We start from the raw sequence: 18334 nt of genomic DNA on the forward strand, positions 1-18334 counted from the left end.
CCAGCACCGCTCCCCTGATGTGAGCCTGACCAGATGTGTGCTGCCTCTGGGGCTACAGCTGTCTGGTAATTCAGAACAGTCTCCAGGCTGCTCTCATTTAGGTTGGGGGCCGATGCACAGCTCACTTCAGGCAGAGTTCAAAGGCTGCCCTGAGCCGCTCTGCATGCAGGCTGGCCACCGGCTGGACCTAGGGCACTGCTGCCACCAGCCACTTGCCAGCTTCGGCTTCCAACCCTGCGCTGGGCTATAAGCTACAAATGGGACTGGTGAGTTGGTGACTCTAATGGGCTACTCAAGGGTTCCTCACACCTCCTCCAGCAACCCTGGTAAGTCCTGCTGTGCATCACCTCTCTGTAATGTACAGACGCACCCATATTCACGTAGCTCATGCTAAAATGTAATCCTACAAAGATATCCAAAGGTGGTCTTAGGTTGAAAAAGCTCATCCCATACCTGCATGGCAAAGATACTTACCTTAAACTTGGTACCAAAGCCAGCACTTTGTGATTTCAAAACGTAACCTCTGCTCCAAACGTTTCCCAGTATCAGCACATGTCGGCTGCAGATAAGCAAATATTCAGGAGTGGCTTTTTGGGGCTGTAAGTTCCACACTGCTGGCCAAACTCTGCCTCATGCAGACAATATGCTGGTATAGATGGCAGAACCCATAATGGCAAAACAAATCCACAAACACCTTGACCAAAACCAGAAACAGCAGAAACAAAAGGAACACTGACATGATACTGTTGGCAAAACTTGGCAGCAATGTTCAGTTTAAGAAAGATGAGCTATTTCCATCTACAGTGAGACCTAGCAGCTTCTGGGACACTGTTACACAGAGGCTGGGTTCATTTTAGAGGCATAGGAGTTTAGAGAACCAACCAGTCCTCTTCCTCTCAGGGAAGACTCATTAGCTACAGGGAAACTCAGTGTGAATGGGACGTGTGTGTGGGGTATGGGTAATTACACAGGCACCTTAGAAATAAATCACCATCCTACTGTTGATATGACTGCAAACCTGGAACTGATCCTCATTTTAGCCTGGGAGAAGGTCTTCAGCAACACTCTATAAACTACAAAGAAAAGAAAAGGAAATTGACTTTAAAACCAACATTTTAATAATACTGAGGTGTTGACAAAACCCTTGGAGAGCAAAGGAGCTCCATCACACGGGACGGACTCACTGCCCAGGGAAGTGGCTCCTGGGGCACTGTTGGGGCCAATGTTTCGTTAGCTCAGTGACTACTACTATCACTGTGTCTGGAGAGGGTGCTGTGGTGGGAAACAGGCTGCAGGGATACACATGCTGGTGCTGGCTATCACACTGACTACCTTCAAACACTTCTCCCCAGCAGGAGCAACAACAGAGGCAGGACTCCCCTCACCCAAACAGGAACCTGCAGAACCCTGGTGCTTGGCAGCATCATATGATGTGAAACATGGTTAGAGCTGGTGTATTTCTTAACAGGGAATTCCAGAGGGAATTGGGATGCATGCTCCCAAAGCATGTGTGCAGCTAGCCTGGGATGGAAATGCGAGTGCAAACTGCAAGTCTGCTGTCTAGCACATAGACTTGGGGGCTTTAATACCCGAGATGCATATACAGTACTACTCAATGTGAGCATACACTGACAATTTACCCTGCAAAAATGTAAGCCAGGCTCTTGGGCACACGACATATATAATATACTCAAAGTCCCTTCTGGCTTTCAGCAGGCCACCTGACATCCAGCTGTCCAACAGATGCAATGCACTGTGCTAACAGAGACATAGCAATGCTGGTGGAGAGGGCCAACCTGTGCAATTCCCTCAGGTTACACCAGAAAAATGCAAATCTGGGAGGTTCAGGATGCTCTTCTGAAAGCCTGGTTACATTAGTTCAATGCCCAGCAGCATATGACCTAGCCCCAGCTGTAGGAGCATTGCTTTATTGAAAATCTAAGGCTCTGTTCTCTTCCCTGTAATTGGGATGATAGTCCTGACTGCCTTTTCAGCAATGGCTGTCTCCTGCGCTGGGGACATGCAATGTCTTAAGCCAGCAGGTCTGTAATCTTTACAGAAGCCAGGCTGACAGCAATGTAACAAAAATCATATTGATGCTGCGTTAGACCATGGTACAGAGTGCTTGCGTTGGTACTCTGCTCTCTGCAGTAAAGCATGCTGTATAGATCCAGACCTATGAGGGACAGGCATCAGAGTCCCCAAGTGACAACCTAACTAATGCAACACAAAAAGCCACAGAAGAACCGCACAGAACACAGCAGCCCTGACTCACAGCTGATGTACTCTGCTACCTCCTGACTGGTTTTGATAAAATGATGCTGTTTCCAGCCAGCCGAGAGTCTCCCCCTGGTCCATGGCTCATGCAGAGGTTTGAGAGCCACATAATAACCCCAGTCATTTCATAAAGCACTGCTGCTGAGCTGCCACACTGAGCAGAGGACAGGCTGTGGTGGCTCCAGGTAGCCACCTCACCATTAGTCATGTCAGTCATGCTCAGGTGGCTTAAAGGAATTAGTTTTCCATTTAACTTGGGAAATTTTCCCAGAGAGTCTCAGCTCCTGAATACAAATAAGAGTTGCTTAGAAAACACTTCATTGCACTTGGCTACCGTTCCGCACTACACCGAGTCAGACGAGGAGCTCCTGGGCAGACCAGGATGGTTCAGTGTTAGTGCAGATACCTTTCTGAGTTTACTTGAGGCCAGCCAGGAGTTCAGCCTGTGAGCAGCTGAACAGGCTCGAGGCCTTCTGCAGGTATCTGCTACTTATCACAGAATCCCAGACTGCTTTGTTTTGGAAGGAACCTTAAAGCTCATCCAGTTCCAACCCCTGCCATGGGCAGGGACCCCTTCCACTGGAGCAGCTTGCTCCAAGCCCCTGTGCCCAACCTGGCCTTGAGCACTGCCAGGGATGGGGCAGCCACAGCTTCTCTGGGCACCCTGTGCCAGCGCCTCAGCACCCTCACAGGGAACAGCTTCTGCCTAAGAGCTCATCTCAGTCTCCCCTCTGGCAGGTTAAAGCCATTCCCTTTGTCCAAAGCCCCTCTCCAGGTTTCTTGTAGCCCCTTTAGGCACGGGAGCTCCTCTAAGGTCTCCCCGGAGCCTTTTCGTCTCCAGGCTGAACCAGCCCAGCTTTTGTCCTGTCTTTGGTCATGCCCTGCTATTCCAACCTGCTAAAAGGGAACTAAACCCCCTTAAATAACTTAATTTTACAGCTCTCCCCAACTTTAATATGTGCTGCTTCCTGGGTCACCTGCAGAGCAAGGTCCTGGCTGGGACTGCAGGAGAGGGGGGTGTGAGGCAGGCAGCAAAGCTTGGCACTGCTGCCATTCCCTGCTCCTCACTGCCCAGCTTCCCTCTCCATGTCTCCATCCCTGCTTTGCTTTCCTTATTCTTTTGCATTGTGGTTAGTTTTCAGATGCACCATAAAAATCCGTGTGCTGGGAATACTGTGGTTAAAACATGGGAATGCAAACATTGTGGGAATAACTTGGGTTTTGTTTTTCTTTTCCTTCCCCTTTTTTTCCCTTCTATAAACTAACTTTTCCACTTCTTCAGTATGTTGGCACTTAGAACTTGTTTGGCCTGTTAACAGAAACAAGGACTGAAGGGGTCACATGAACGATCTGTTTAGAAAAACAAGCAAAAGCCTGTTGCAAGCTCTCAGCCACGGTTTGAGCAGGTAATTCCTGCTGTAAGGACTTGCACATCTAAGCACTCAGCAGCTGGAAACTCAGGCGGCCGTGACTCACGGACCCTCTACCCTCCAACCCAGTTGCCACTGTCCTCATGCCCCGCTTGTCCCCATTCCTCTCGCCCAGAAGCCTGCTCTCACCCATCCCCAGCCTCTCCTATGTTTTTTTGGCAGCTCCTGTCCAAGGGCCCTCTTCAGGCCATCCCATTCCTTCTCCCAGCTTTGAGAAGATGACCATTAGCTCTTATTACTGACCACAGTCTTGCCCTCAGTGGTCCTTACTGCTATCCCCCTACATGGCTGAAACCGTGCATGCTTCTGCAGCCTAACAGCTCATTTTAACAGCCACTGGAGGGTCACAGTTGCTGCAGATCTCTACACAGGTCAGGACACCGCACGGTCTTATCACAGTGCGCCACAACCCAGCCCACTCAATACTGAAGACTTACAGTACAATGAGCAAGTTCGCGGTGCTGGCTCCATAGCAGCTCCACGGTCACTGGCAGCATATGCTGAAAAACAACCCAAACCAACAAATCTTTTCATGTCATTAGGGTTTGGATTTTTTCAGTGGTTCTTACAGATCCGTCCTAGATCATCCCACAGACCAATCTGGGTTTGAAAGAGTCAATCATCTGCATAGAATAATAAGAAGACAAAACCAATTTTCTTAGGGATATGTTTTGTTTTTCCATCAATGGCTCCTATTATTACATTAGCAACCCCTACAAAACCTTCATCCCCACTACACCCTGCCTTCACACATGTTGAAGGAAGAAAAGACTGATGTTCATTTCCTATCACCTGGAGACCTGAGATTGAGGGAGCCTACACAGAGCCTAGGAGGGGCCTTGCAGGAGAGCAAGCACTGGTAAGGGCTAAGACATGGCCACAGACACTCACCTCCCAAAGGTCAGGTTAGATAGAACTTGGAGCAAGCTGCTCTAGTGGAAGGTGTCCCTGCCTGTGGCAGGGGCTTGGAACTGGATGAGCTTTAAGTAAGGTCCCTTCCAACCCAAACCAGTCTGGGATTCTATGGGTCTATAAAGTCTCAGTCTGTTTCCTAGGAAGTAGTGCTTTTCAGAAAACAGTACTTTGGTTTTTACCTTTTCAGTAAAGAAACATTCTCACAGGTTTTCCAAAAGGCTTCAAGATGTGATACTGTTGAAAAATAAAAAAAAAAATAATTAAAAAAGCTTTTCTATGATCTTTACCTGCATCTCCTGTACGTTTTAGGTTGGCTGTACGATGTTGCTCATCATTTTTTCACTCTTCATCAATGTCTTGGGGATGTCTGTGTTTAGTCCATTTCTAAAGGGCTTTGGATACTGATGTCTACTCCAAAAACAAGGGGGTTATTTGAGCTCTTAGTCCCTGTACTATCTGCAAAGCTCCTGGGGAATTGCCGTTGTAGCAGGTCATAATTAATAAATAGCATTATTTATAGTGGGGGCTGCAGAACAGAATTGAAAGTGTCATCAGATTTTACATCCAAAATATTGTCTAACTTAGTCCTTTCTAATTCCCAGGCATTGCTGTGGGAAGATACAATTGCACATGTAAATACTTTCCCATGCCTCCTCACCATGTGCATATTTCGCATGTGTAAAGCATATGGGAATGTACATAGGGCCTCGTTGGAAATGTAGTGTGTGTGTAAATTGTTGCTTGTCTACATCTGTGTATCTAATTGCATGTGAAAATCACTACTTTAGTTGCATCAATGAAATACAACTTTTTGAAAATATAGCTTGCATGTGTTTCTCATTCATTTTACTGAGGCACAAGATGATCCAGTTGAAAAACAGTAGCTAAGACCAGATGTTCTTCTGTTCCTCCAGCGTGAGAGAAGCAGCTCAGCCTTAAGAAACTCAAAGCTGCTTAGTTTAGGATGCTTGCAGTATCATGGGAGAGAAAGATCATCTCCTTCAGCAGCCTTCTTTTCCAAGAACTCCGACCTATCCCAAACAATGTTCACGGCAGAAGCTCACCTCTGCTTCCAGTAATTTAGAATCAAGCACCAAGTCATCGTCAAGTGCTGATGAGCAACAGTGAAGATGGTCATTCAGTGGCAACCAGGGGATGCTCCTGGGGACACTACTGGACAGTTAAGACTGGACATATGGCAGAGGTTTAATGAAGTATATGATGAGAATGGCAACTCACCCAGCTGTGCCAATAGTCATTTTTAAGCTATGTGCTTAATTTCTAAACAATTGAGTTTTAAAGATTTTAATAACTCCTTGAATTTTTCCACAGCTCTGCTGCTGCTGTGGTCATACTTCCAAATTCAATGTACCTCTTACTCCTCCACTTAAAACATTCACTTTTCATTAAACCTGCAGGAAAAACAAAATCTGGATCACTTTCAAATTATTGGCCAAGCTCAAAGAGACATCCCAGCCCTTTATGGGGCGCAGATAAAAGAGCTCACAGTCCCTGCTCTGCCAGGAAAAACGTTCACTTTCTGTGAAAAACATTAAGAAATCAAATGAAGAGCTTATTAAACTTCGAGATGCAAGAATTTACGAATTGGACAGCGGTGTATGTATATGTCAGACCCCTGAGATGAGATGGTGCCTGTCATAAACTGCTGCTGGATGCGTAAATAAGACTCACTGTGCTCTCCCCCAGCTGTGGAGTATTGAAGTAGGAGCTCGGGCTGAAAGCACTCTTTGTGAGAATCAGCTCCAAAGATTTATGTGCAAGAACCTTTTCTTTATTTACCAGCTTGCTGAGACTGACAAAGTATTTGATAGCTTGGAGCCTCCAGCCTGAGAGCCTGGCTTGTAAGAGCATCTGTCAGTGATTGTACCTGCTGTGCTATTTATTTTTCAGTGCCCCAGTCTGCAAGTGCCCTCCTGTCCTGTCGGTGAAGGACCTGCTCCACACTCTCTTCCCTTCCACCTCTTTCAAAAGCCTTAGACAAAACTGATTTGGGTGCTTTATTCTAGGACATATGAACCTAATCCTCCGCTTTACAAAGAAGCATTAGTTATTCTAATAGTTATTCTAAAGTATTAGTTATTCTTCTGAAGAGAGGTGTTTTAGTTGGCAGAGGTGCTCACTGGCCATTGCAGGTGTTGGAAGTGTAGTTGTACCCAAGGGAGTGATGACTATTAAAAAGCACTCCCTCTTAGCCATCAGCTCTATAAAAAGTTACTTTCACAAATAATTGTAGGTTATACAGTGAAGACAAGTCATCCCTATGCTTATCAATCCCATGGACCTTTATTGCTATCACTAATAAATGCGTGAGAAGCTTTGACTTGCAGAGCCCACTATGAGTTTGCAGAGTCTGCAGCTACAAAAAGCTTTTCACTTCTTACCAGTAAACTTACTGCATCTGATCTTCAAACGGAGACAGAGCAATGTCTCAGTTTATAAAGGCAAATATGCCAATAGGGCTGTGTGCATGTCCACCCAGAGATGCAGCAAACATCTGCCAAGTTATCCTGGGAGCTGGGTGAGAAAAGCAGCTGGTATTTTCTCCTTGATCAGGTGAATACAATACACGCACAGCTGGAGCATATTAAAAGTACGTATCCATTTGTAAGTTTTCCTAAATGCCCACATTACACAGAGCTCTTGGCTGGAGAGTTGCATGATAGTTCATATTTTTGTCCTCCAGGTTAGGTGCACGGGTAAGAAGACTGGAAGACCACTTAGCTTGGAATATGCTGCTTATGACACTACATGCTTTCTTCTTCCTTTCTTCTAACAAGATCATATCCAGCTTCTTGATGAATTCTGTTCCAAAACCAACTTACACAGAGCAGCTGAAATATTTGGTAACCTTATCTGTGGTTTTGTGCATATATTGTTGCTCCTATATTGGATTTTCCTCAGTGTGCAGGCAGTGAGACTATGAACAAGATATTGCAATGTCTGAGTGAGACCACCAGCTCCCTGGAGCAAGCTGCTGTCCTCCCCACCTTGAGTATTCCACTGCTCCCATCCCACACAGACCTGCTTCATGAGATGATCAGGGGCAAGAGTCTCATCTTTGCCCAAGGACTTTCTTCCTGAGACAATCCTCCAGACAGTCCCAAGCCCTGAGCTCCACAGCCTGCACCTTCCATGCTGGGTTAGAGAGCAGGGTCCTAATGAAGAGAGGGCTTGTGCCATGGATGTGGCCAAAGCAACAAGAGGTCTTCTTTGATATCACTGTGTGATCTATTTAGGTACCGCTAGGCATCCTTTGATAGCACAGATCTCAAATCACCAAGCTTACAAACTGCAGGCAATGGGACAGTTTTTGTTGCAACAGTATTTTAGAGTGACCCCTGGTTAATCTTCCTCATCTTTGCAAGAAGAGTGGCATCTGGATCCAGCAGAGGCCTCCTGATGAAGGACAGTGTCCATATGAAGAACAGCGTCCATATGAAGAACAGCGTCCATAAGAGTACTCCCTGTCAAGCTTCCATGTTTCTACGCCTCATCCAAATGTTTTGCCACATATTTCTTTTCCCAGTTTTACCTGGTAGTTCACGTGACCTAAAGCCATCTTCAAACATCCTGGGACATGTTCCACTTGCTGTGCATGACTCAGCAAGCCCACAATGATGAGAAAAACACACCTTAAAAGTCAGCTTTCTCCAGATGCCCACCAGGCTGCCTCGATCCCTCTGGTGCTCCAAGTACTGGAGTGCAAACCTGAAGATGCCACGTACCTCCAAACAGAGCATTCATTTCTATCAGAGTCATTTCCTAAGACTCGGCAGCCTTCAACCAAGAATCAAGCAGGCTCTGGCAGAATGGTGGTCGGAATCTCCCTCCACTCATTCAGAACATGTTATTGCTGGGGCGAGAAGCAAACACAGCCGACCAGTAACACCTCCTTCCAAGGAAAACACTCCCTTTACTGTATCTGGTGTTTTGAAATGGATGAAAATAAATTATTTATTATCGTGACTTTTGGGCTGAACCTGTTTATATGGGCTTGCATCTGTCTGATCTGAAGAGTGAGTCACTGACTGACAGACACCCTGTTGGCTGGTCCAGTTACTTACATTATGTCCATACTGTTCCAACAGCTTAAATAAAAATAGCAAGCTTGAAACTTCTCCTCTGTTGGCATTCCTTCATAGAGACGGGGTGTTGCTTAAAGAAACATCAAATCACTCTTAAAGAGGTCAGATCTGCAGGGTGAAATGGTAAAATTAATGGTGAGGCTCCCTGGCTGCACACTTCCAGCCCGGCTTTAGACCCCTCAGCAGCAGAGCTGGATGCCAAGGGAATGGGCGAGAAGGTTTGGACGATGTGTGAACCGTTTCAGAGCTGCCCACAAAATATCAGTCAATAGGAATTAAACATCTGCTCAAGTCCAAAACTTGCAGCCCTCCTGCCACTGCCAGCCCCTTCCACATCTGGCAGCAGGGGCAAACTCCAGAGCAGGATTTCCACACACGCCAAGTTAATTCTTTTTCCTTCTTTTTACTTTGGACCCCTTCAGACCCAGTGAAGACTGAAGTGAGAGCTGTGGATAAGTCTCTTGGAGAGAGTGTGTGATGGAGGAGTGGGATACCAGCAGAACTCTCCCATCCTTGGGAGCCTAACAAAAGGGGCTTTTGTTAGATCATACAGAATTGCAGAAACATGACTCAGAATAGAAACATCCCTTTCTTCACTATCCCATCCAGCCAAGTACGAATGTATCCTCATTTGCTTGATTAGGTAGGATCTGGAAGTGGCTGACAGCAGTGTGTCCCTTTAAACAAGCAAATTGGCACAACTGGCAGTCAGCATTCCCATGGGCCTAGGCCTCCAGATGGCTTTTCTGGGATATACTGTAGCCATAAATGCTGCAAAATCCTACTGGTGTGAAGCCAGGAGCAAGCAAGCAAGAAGAGTCTTGGACACTTTGAAGGTCAGAGTCAATAGTGCCATTGCAGTGTGAAGGTATGGCATGAGAAGAGGCATTAGCCATCTCACAGCCTCCTGGAAGACTTTAGTACCATGGTAAGAAAGTGAAGGTCCTATGGAGCCTTCTACCTCTCTCAACACTGTGGAGGCTGCAATTCCTTACCTGGCATGTCCTTTTGGTAACTATTTTGCAGTATCTTGTGACCACAAAAGATATTTATGCTGCAATACACACCTGTGCGTCTGTCTGCCGGGAAGGGAGCAAAACCCCGAATCATAGTCGGGATTTACTGTTAGACATATGAATTGTTGAGCATTTTCATTTAATACACCTGATCAGGACTAGGAGCCCAAACATACCAGATGGTCTAAAGCAAACACTGCCACTTGCCTTTTGTCTCAGAAGCACTCATAATTCAGTGAGTACAGCCACCTGTGGGCTAGACCTATATGTGATCAGACAGATTCCTTCCTCCTGAAGGTGACACTCATTTTTATGTGACTGAAAAGTGTCTAGTCACAGTTTCTCCCTTGATTTCTTAGATTATTTTTGATGAGGAGGGAGCAATTCAGTACAGTCTGGACTCCTGTGACTGAGAAGACATGCAGAGATAAAGAGGATCTCCTGCTTAACAAACATACTTTGGAGCAACAGCCAATATCTAAGTGCAATATAATATCCTCCACTTGCTCTGCACTTGCAAGCATGGAAGACTATGAGTAGGATGTGTGTTTGTGGTTGAAGAGGTATGCAAGCTATGCTCTGTGTGGATGGAATATGCCTGGTGCTGAAAGCTGTGGGATGGAAGAATGAATGCAGTTGTATTGGGAGAAGGAGGAATGCTTACAGTATTTTGTGTCCTCAAATGTGGATTAGCTTGGACAGAGATGTAAGGTGGGAAAGACATATCCTGAACACCTGTTGCTACATCTGTATTTTTTTTACTCCTTTTGGAGGCAGCATGCCTTGCTTCACGCTCTCTGTCCTTACTCTGCACTCAGGTCCTTTCCATTTCATGTGAAAGTAAGCTTCTCCTCTCCTGATAGTCAGTTGTATTTCTAAGCAGGGAGAGGTTGAAAAGGGAGTGGAGCCCATGTGTTAGGGCTGAAGGGAACTGGGCACACATTTGCCTGTGGAAGCACTGAGGAACTGGACCTCTCCCAGGACTCAATTCTCCTTCTGCTGCAGAGTGCACTCCATGTCTGCTACTTTCCTTCATGCTGGTGCTTGCTGTTGGCATTTCACAGCTCAAGCTGCCACTGAAGTCAGTGGGAATGTGGGTAAGTCAAGGTGTTCAGGATGGACTCCCTGGGGAATGCAATTAAGGCAGCCACATTCCCAGCATCCCATGCAAAATGTGGATGCAATGAGTTGGCAAACAGTGCTATTCTCACTTTTGTCAGCAAAAGGAAATGTAATTGATTTATCAAGAAGCTAAGGCTAAAAATCTCTCCAGAGGCAATGGAAATGTATGTCCTTCCACTGAGCTCTGAAGATACATGATTTATGCGAATACCCACTTATTTACCTTAATTCCCACAAACAGACCTGAAAAAATTAGCCCTTGATCTGTGACGGCAAAGGGCTCCACAGAGGTAAAGTCACTGAGGAAGAAAGAAGCAAAAAACAGGTTCAAAAGGAACATATAAAACTAGAAATACATTGAAGGGATAGAAAATAGTTTGCCCTAAGTAGTGTAACGGAATATCGCTTGGCAGTGCTGCTACGCTGTGGATGGACAGAGACACTCAGGGCTTCCTAGCAGTTTGGTCTGGCTGTTAGTAATTAGGAACTTGAAAGGAAATGTGAAAACACAGTAATAATAATTTCATAGTAAAAATAGTTTCAACTCGGAAGTGCTACAGTGCCACAGACCTACAGCCACATGCCTGAGCTCCCTTCCCAGGGAACCTCTGTGCGCATCCTTTCACTTGGTGAAGTCACATTTCACTTTGGAAATTCGTTTTTCACAGGATGGTTATCACCTCTCAACGCTGCGCCGGGTGTCTGCTTGCCACCACTTGCTGATGGATCACAGAATGTTTAGACTGCAGGCCTGGCACAGGGTGCCCAGAGAAGCTGTGGCTGCCCCATCCCCAGCTGTGCTCAAGGCCAGGTTGGACACAGGGCTTGGAGCAAGCTGCTCCAGTGGAAGGGGTCCCTGCCCGTGGCAGGGGTTGGAGCTGGATGAGCTTTAAGGTCTCTTCCAACCTGAACCATTCTAGGATTCTGTGATTCTGTGACTTTAAGACAACCCACCTTGTGAAAAGGTCTATGTTTTCTCATGGTGCTTCTAGAAAGGTGACCTGATCCTCAAGATGTCCTGTGAAATGATTTAATGCACTAGACTGGACAGTATGTAGTGCCTCTGTCTTAGAAAGATGAAGTTTTGTTCATTCTTAGATCTGAACCTGAGATGCAGAGGGTGAAATGACATGCACGGGTCTGTTTACCAGCCCCTATAGCAAATGCTAGTTCTTAAATGCTCTTTAAAAAAAGGCTTGATGAAGTTTAACCTTCCTCCTTGCAGTTCCAGCACAGCCAACTCCTCTGGACTCAGGCAAGAAATATGAAGAGAAGGAGCCATTTCAGATGTCAGATCCAAAATGCACACTGTTCTACATGTAAAGAAAGTGGTGTGAAAACAAGATGGATCACCATCAGTTTTGATGTGCAGTGCCTGAACTGATCTAGGATGGATCTGGGAACTGAGGAAATGGAAAGTAAAAGCCCTGAAGTCATCAAAAGTAGATCAGAAGAAAATTTGTAAATGAGTTTGTCTAGAGAGTGAGAAGTCTGATAGGCCGTGCTCTGTGGTGGCTCTGAACCACAAAGTGGATGTTCTGTCGTGCCTCAGAGGTCTAATCTCAAGTTACTCTTTGATCTCCTCACAGTTCTATGGCTCTAAGTAAAGAAGCCATAGAGTCCATCAGAATCAGACTGTGACAGCCAGATCAGGACTCTGGGTTTGGTTCATTTCTAGACATAAGTGAAAATGTACCTGGTGGCTTGATTCAAGTCTCCAGCAAGCAGGTGAGTTGGCTTTCTTCAAAACCACTGTATAACCCTGCATGATTGGCACCTTTCACTTAAAAGAAGCCTGAGCCCCACCGGCCAACAATGAATTAAATTGGCAATGACTTGGGGAGCTTTGTGAAGCAGTTGGCTCTGCTTGAGGCTTAGATTCTCTCATTTTCATGAACCCAAACCCACACTGGAATAGAAAGCAAAAGAATAAACTACCTACCCAGCATATGATAGCAAGAAAAATGCCATTCTTCCTAAAACAAGCAAACAAAATCCCTGTTAATGTGATAATCTTACAATAACTACTTATTTCAATGAACAAATGACACCAAGACAAGAAGTATCCTGGAGTCAGAGGCATGAACTTTTAGCTGGTAGGTCAATGGTAACGTATCTTGTTTGTACAAGCCTGACAAAGATCTGCTGAGCAATATCCACTGGGGCCAACAGTGCTTGGCTGTCTGCACTGTGGTGGAGAGACAGACTTGGATAACGGTGTCACTCACTCCTTCGGCGACACCAGCCAAGCATAATGAAGCATGGCCAAAGCCTTCTTCAGCATGATGGCAAGAGTGAAATGCTGAAAAGTCCTAAAACGGGTTGACATGGATGAATTAGAATGAAATGGTTGCAGTAACAATGATCTGAGACGGCATGTCCGGCGCTGAAGCCAACACAACCCTGTTCCAACCCCCTCTTTCCTCTCTAATGGCCTTCTTGCTGCATTTTCATGTATGCTGCAAAAAGTTATGCAAGTTCGTCCAGCCCACAGAGGTGTCAAGGGATGTCTACACCGCAGACTGCAGCATAACACTGAGGTATCTGGAGCAGTTCTAAGCGAGCTAATCCGAGTACCTCTGGCCATGTAACTGCAGCTTGAGTTTGCTTTGCAGAACGAGTTTCTAGTGTTAGTTTTAATGCTGATAATAGCATTAGAGTTGAGGTGTCTAAGGCCAGGGACCTGCTGATTTAAACACAGAACACATCTGCCCCCAGAACTTGTGAAGTAAGATCAGACAGAGCAAGTGGACTTGAAGAGACAAGCAGAAGAGCACAAAGAAATCAACTGAAGAGCTGCATGAGCTTAGTTCTAGCAGGAAACCCTTGCTGCTATTAAATTCAAGTATCAGCTGAAAATGAAGATGAAAGGGAGAAGAGAAAGTTACATTGGTTTTTTTGCTCTGTTTTGAAGGACAGCTTTGCCTGGCTTTCACCCTATAACAGAGAATCAAAGTTTCACTGGGTACATCTAGTAAATTCTAATCTTTATAGAAACTAAGCTACAGTATCACTCCAGAACATCACAATCCATTTTCAGAGCAAGGCTGGACCATCAGGTCAGCATCACATTTCTGGGACTAGACTCTCTTCTAGACTGTGATGTTCCTGCAAAGCCACTAGTGACGAAGTTGTGTGAGGCAGCAGATCATACTGGCTTTGCCTAAGGTTGGTGTGCAGGGTCAGTTCAAGGGAAGGGCAGTTCAGCCCTTGGAAGCTCCATGTGGAAATCGGAAGCATAGATTCAACCTAAGGAACCTGGTTCACCCACAGGCAGATATCTTTTAAACCAGCTAACAACACCACTTCTTCAGCCGTGAGGAAGAACTCAAAAAAAGGCAACATGGATTACTTATTTTCTTGTAAGCAAATGGAATGAATATAAGGCCATAATCATCATGGTCAAGGACAAGGAGGATGCGATGGCTAAGTACGACTTCCAAGAGTAACTGAAGAAAAGAAGTAAAGGGATACACTGTGCAGCACAGTTCAGTGATGATAACAAAGTGGAGCACTTCTCAGTTCCTAGGTGCTGGTTTGGCACTACGAATGACTCAAGCAAGAAATCTTAACATGTTATTTGTGTGGAATGTACTCAGAAGCTGCAGGAAGCCACAAAAATTAGACTGATACTTCTTTATTTGTAACACTAGCTGATGGCTCTTTCCAGTCCTTCTCCTTCTCCAATGCATCTTAGAAAATAGCTTTGAAATTCATCAGACCTTGGACATACAGCCCGGGTAACGTTCCAGCAAGTAGCCGTTTATTTTATAAGGGGATTTAAATATTGTAAAAGTGAATAAAACGCAGGTGTTTGCATTACAGACAAGTGAACCTTGTGTAAGCTCTACAAAGACGTGGCTTCCAGATTAAAAGGGCTTTGCACAGTTCCTGCTGCTTCTGTGGAGGAGGTGGATTTTTGGATCAGCAAGTGGAGCATCTTCCTTTGCACCAAGAGGCCCTGGATTCAAACCTCTGCTCTGTTTGCACACCAGGGAAAGGCAGGCAGTAAGGCACATGGTGACCATATTTGCATCTGCACAAGGCTCTTAACTTTGAAATTTGTCTGAATAAGTTCAGCCACCAGATTGCCCAAACACAAGTAATTGCTGCCATGCTTTATGAAAGGATGAACACTAACCCCATATTGTGCTACTATTCAGATGGTGCAGCCCACGCCGCTACCAAGAGCTGCTGGGATTAACCAAAGCAGGAACATAAATACATGGGAAAAACTGATCCCCTGATTTTCACACTGGATTCTGGTACAAAGGAAAGAATTAACAGCTACCTCTTGGAAAGCTTCCCCAACGAGCAAACCCCGACCTTCTGGCCCATACCATACCAGCTTCCTCAAGAAGAGAGATTACGTGGAAAACCCTAAAACAAGGTTTAAAGACAAGGCAACTCCACCTGTGTTAGTCCGTTGATTCCTGATTTACACCAGTGAAAGTGACACATAGCCAAGGTAATACTAGTTAATTATTAAATATATAATCAGTGTAACCATGCCCTCTAGAGGACTAAGTTTACCTTCATTGAGTCAAAACCAGCCTTTGGGTCTGAACACTCTTACAATTTGGGGGAAAGGCATTTTGGATGTTTGTAGTTTCCTTCCTCATCTGAACCTCCGCATGAATTGCAGTTTCCTCGTTGGCACCATACCCTACCACAGGTTGAACCAACCCCTCAAAATGGCATTGACAGGTGAGTTTTAACTTTTGCACACACCTGGCGTCTCTGCCAAACAATTACTTCAGCTAATCCCCACCCAAGGACTGATCTGAGGTCTTCCTTACTCCTTCTTCCAGAAGACATTTGACCACTTTGCAAGGCCTGACCCAAATCAGTATGCTGAGTATTAAATGGTTTTAAACTGATCGGAGGGAGATTGAGATGAGCTCTTAGGCAGAAGCTCTTCCCTGTGAGGGTGCTGAGGCGCTGGCACAGGGTGCCCAGAGAAACTGTGGCTGCCCCATCCCTGGCAGTGTTCAAGGCCAGGTTGGACACAGGGGCTTGGAGCAAGCTGCTCTAGGGGAAGGGGTCCCTGCCCGTGGCAGGGGTTGGAACTGGGTGAGCTTTAAGGTCCCTCCCAACATAAACCATTTTATGATTCTATGAAATAAACAATGTTCATTTTCTTACCTCCTGCTTTCCACATTTTCCTTCCTTTTCTTCTTTCTGCATTCACTGGCAATTTCCCCACCCTCCCTTGGTCAGTGTGGTTTTACATTCCCAGTTGGCTCGAGCTGCAAAAATGAGAGTGAAATGAATCTGCGCGCAGTTTGTTTGCTGTGGCTTCGATCACCCCAGCTGGACAGGATGCTGGTGGCAGGATCAGCTAGCTGTGCTCGTGGGTACTCACTGCAGGCTGTAGCACAGTCCTAAAGGAGCCAATAAATGCTTGTGGAGTTCAGTCTGAAACTCTTTTGGCTTGAATGTCCACATTTTTTGATCAGGAACCGCTGTGAGCCACACATCACCAACCCTGTGGACAGCTACCCTGAAAAACAAAATCTGGAAAGGAACAGGGGGTCAACGCTCTGAGCTAACGTGATGCAACAGAAAGGAAACTCTCATCAGTTCAAGAGGTTTCTGCTGGTCAGGTTGGTCTATGCAAACCTCCAGATACTCCCCAGAGAGTCCTGCAGACCAGCCTAGGGATGCAGGGCTGGAGTGACGGCCTCCATTCAGGCTGGTGAGGGAGGCCACGCCCCTGCTTTCTACTAGAGAGTATTTGGACATCTCTTCCACGACACCTTAGCTTCTGTCTCAAGTGCCACTGCTCCCACGTAGCTCAATGGACAGATGAAATTAGAGCACAGCTGTATTTTAGCAGCTCTTTGAGTAAACCCGGAATAGCTCAGATGTGGGATTTTCAGAGCCCATACCACTAGCTTTGCTTTTGTCGTCGAGCCGTTGGGATGTCAGGCACCGAACACCCTGCAGCTCTCAGACGGAGGTTTTCAAATCCACTCTCTGGATGCTTTCTTTTTTAATTCATTTTTTTTCTAACTTTTCTCCCAGTACAAGAATATGTGTTTTTTTCCCTTGATTACTTTCACTCTGCTGACCTGGTTTCTTGCCTTCCTTTGGAAACGTTTAGGTGGCCCAGCAATGGAGAGGGTGAATCAGTTCACCCACAGTGAACACACAGTGGGTCTGGGAAAACCCCGGCAGAGTGAAGCGTGTGGGGAGCAGAGAGGATTGCAGAGCCTTTGGAAATGGCTTGGCAATGAAGGGCAATCACTTTCCTTTTCGCTCTAAAGTTTCATTAGCAGCCAGTATTGCTGCTCCAAGCAGATGCTGCCCTTGCTCTTAGTTCAGCAAGATCTTTGTGCCCAATTCAGAGGACAAAACTCAAAGCATTTTAACAGCAACTGGAAAGCACAAAACATACTGCAAATTTTCTAGCAACAGGAACCTGCTGGCACACAGGAAACTGAAGGATGATTTGTTGCGAGGGTGCAGGTCTAGCCCTCACAGAGGGCTAAGCACGGTGGTACTTACTTAGGTTTCAGTTCATTCTCAGAAACACCAAGTGCCTCATCTTGGGATCATGTCTTCATGGTTCAGTGCTTGGTCACAGCCCACTTGGAGACACGGCCATTTGCCCCATCAGCAACAAACACACCTGAGAAACAGGCAGAGATGTGTACACAGTTCATTAACCAGGAAAAGATAGGCCAACTTCATCAAGTAATTCTATGATATAAAGGACATTGAAAATTTGACACACAAATTCTGAATGCAGAACATGATAACCCAATTACTGGATTTTTAAAGGAAAACCGAGCAGTATCCTAATGTGTTTCTTCATATTCTTTTTAAAGCATTTTCCAAGAAAAAAGAGTGAATGATCTGCAATTTAGGTGACATTCTCCCAGCACCAGGAGTCCTGTATCCTGGCCCTGGGGCAGGGATGCACATCATCTGAAGCAGTTTGAGTCACCCCACTGCCTTCAGCCACACTAGTCATAGGCTCAGCCTAAGCCCAGCACTAAGCACCATGTACAATCAGACCTTCAGTTCAATCAAGAATAGACATGTCATGCTCAGATTTACAGAAGCTCTCTCCATGAAACCAGTGACACGTGCCTGCACCCTGAACATCTGCAAAGTGCTTTATAAAATCACATGTAGATTTATTACAAATACTTTTTTTTTTTTACCCTGAACCCATTGAATCTGAATCAAGTGAACGGATGTGCTGAAGACTGAAGAACAAAAGAGTTGTGTAAACTGATGATGCTAACACTGAGTAACATGCTGGACCTTCTCCTGAAAACGGTAAATATAATTCAAATTCTCCATGTTTGCTAGAGCTGGTGACTGACATTCTGGCTTACAGCATGAGCAAATCATATCATAAATGAAATTTAAAGGTAGTTAACAAAATAATCTTCATGTCAAAAGGATGAGACGTGGGTTCACCGTTCGAAAATGTCATTCTTTGGTACTGCAGTGT

The 18334-nt window shown here is 45.6% G+C and overlaps 2 long non-coding RNA genes across 2 annotated transcripts; both read right to left on the reverse strand.

Annotated features, from left to right (window-relative positions):
* Window positions 1-1043: 1043 nt before the first annotated feature.
* LOC136020203 (uncharacterized) lies at window positions 1044-8743 on the reverse strand. The gene is made up of 3 exons (XR_010615241.1): window positions 8708-8743; window positions 4802-4856; window positions 1044-1073 (listed from the first exon to the last, which is right to left on the reverse strand). It is a non-coding gene; the product is annotated as an uncharacterized LOC136020203 (long non-coding RNA).
* A 20-nt stretch (window positions 8744-8763) lies between these two features.
* Window positions 8764-17437, reverse strand: LOC136020204 (uncharacterized). The gene is made up of 3 exons (XR_010615242.1): window positions 17377-17437; window positions 16012-16115; window positions 8764-8836 (listed from the first exon to the last, which is right to left on the reverse strand). It is a non-coding gene; the product is annotated as an uncharacterized LOC136020204 (long non-coding RNA).
* Between the last annotated feature and the right edge of the window lie 897 nt (window positions 17438-18334).

This window comes from Lathamus discolor, chromosome 10 (assembly GCF_037157495.1).
Source record: "Lathamus discolor isolate bLatDis1 chromosome 10, bLatDis1.hap1, whole genome shotgun sequence".
In the NCBI taxonomy this organism is placed as follows: domain Eukaryota; kingdom Metazoa; phylum Chordata; class Aves; order Psittaciformes; family Psittacidae; genus Lathamus; species Lathamus discolor.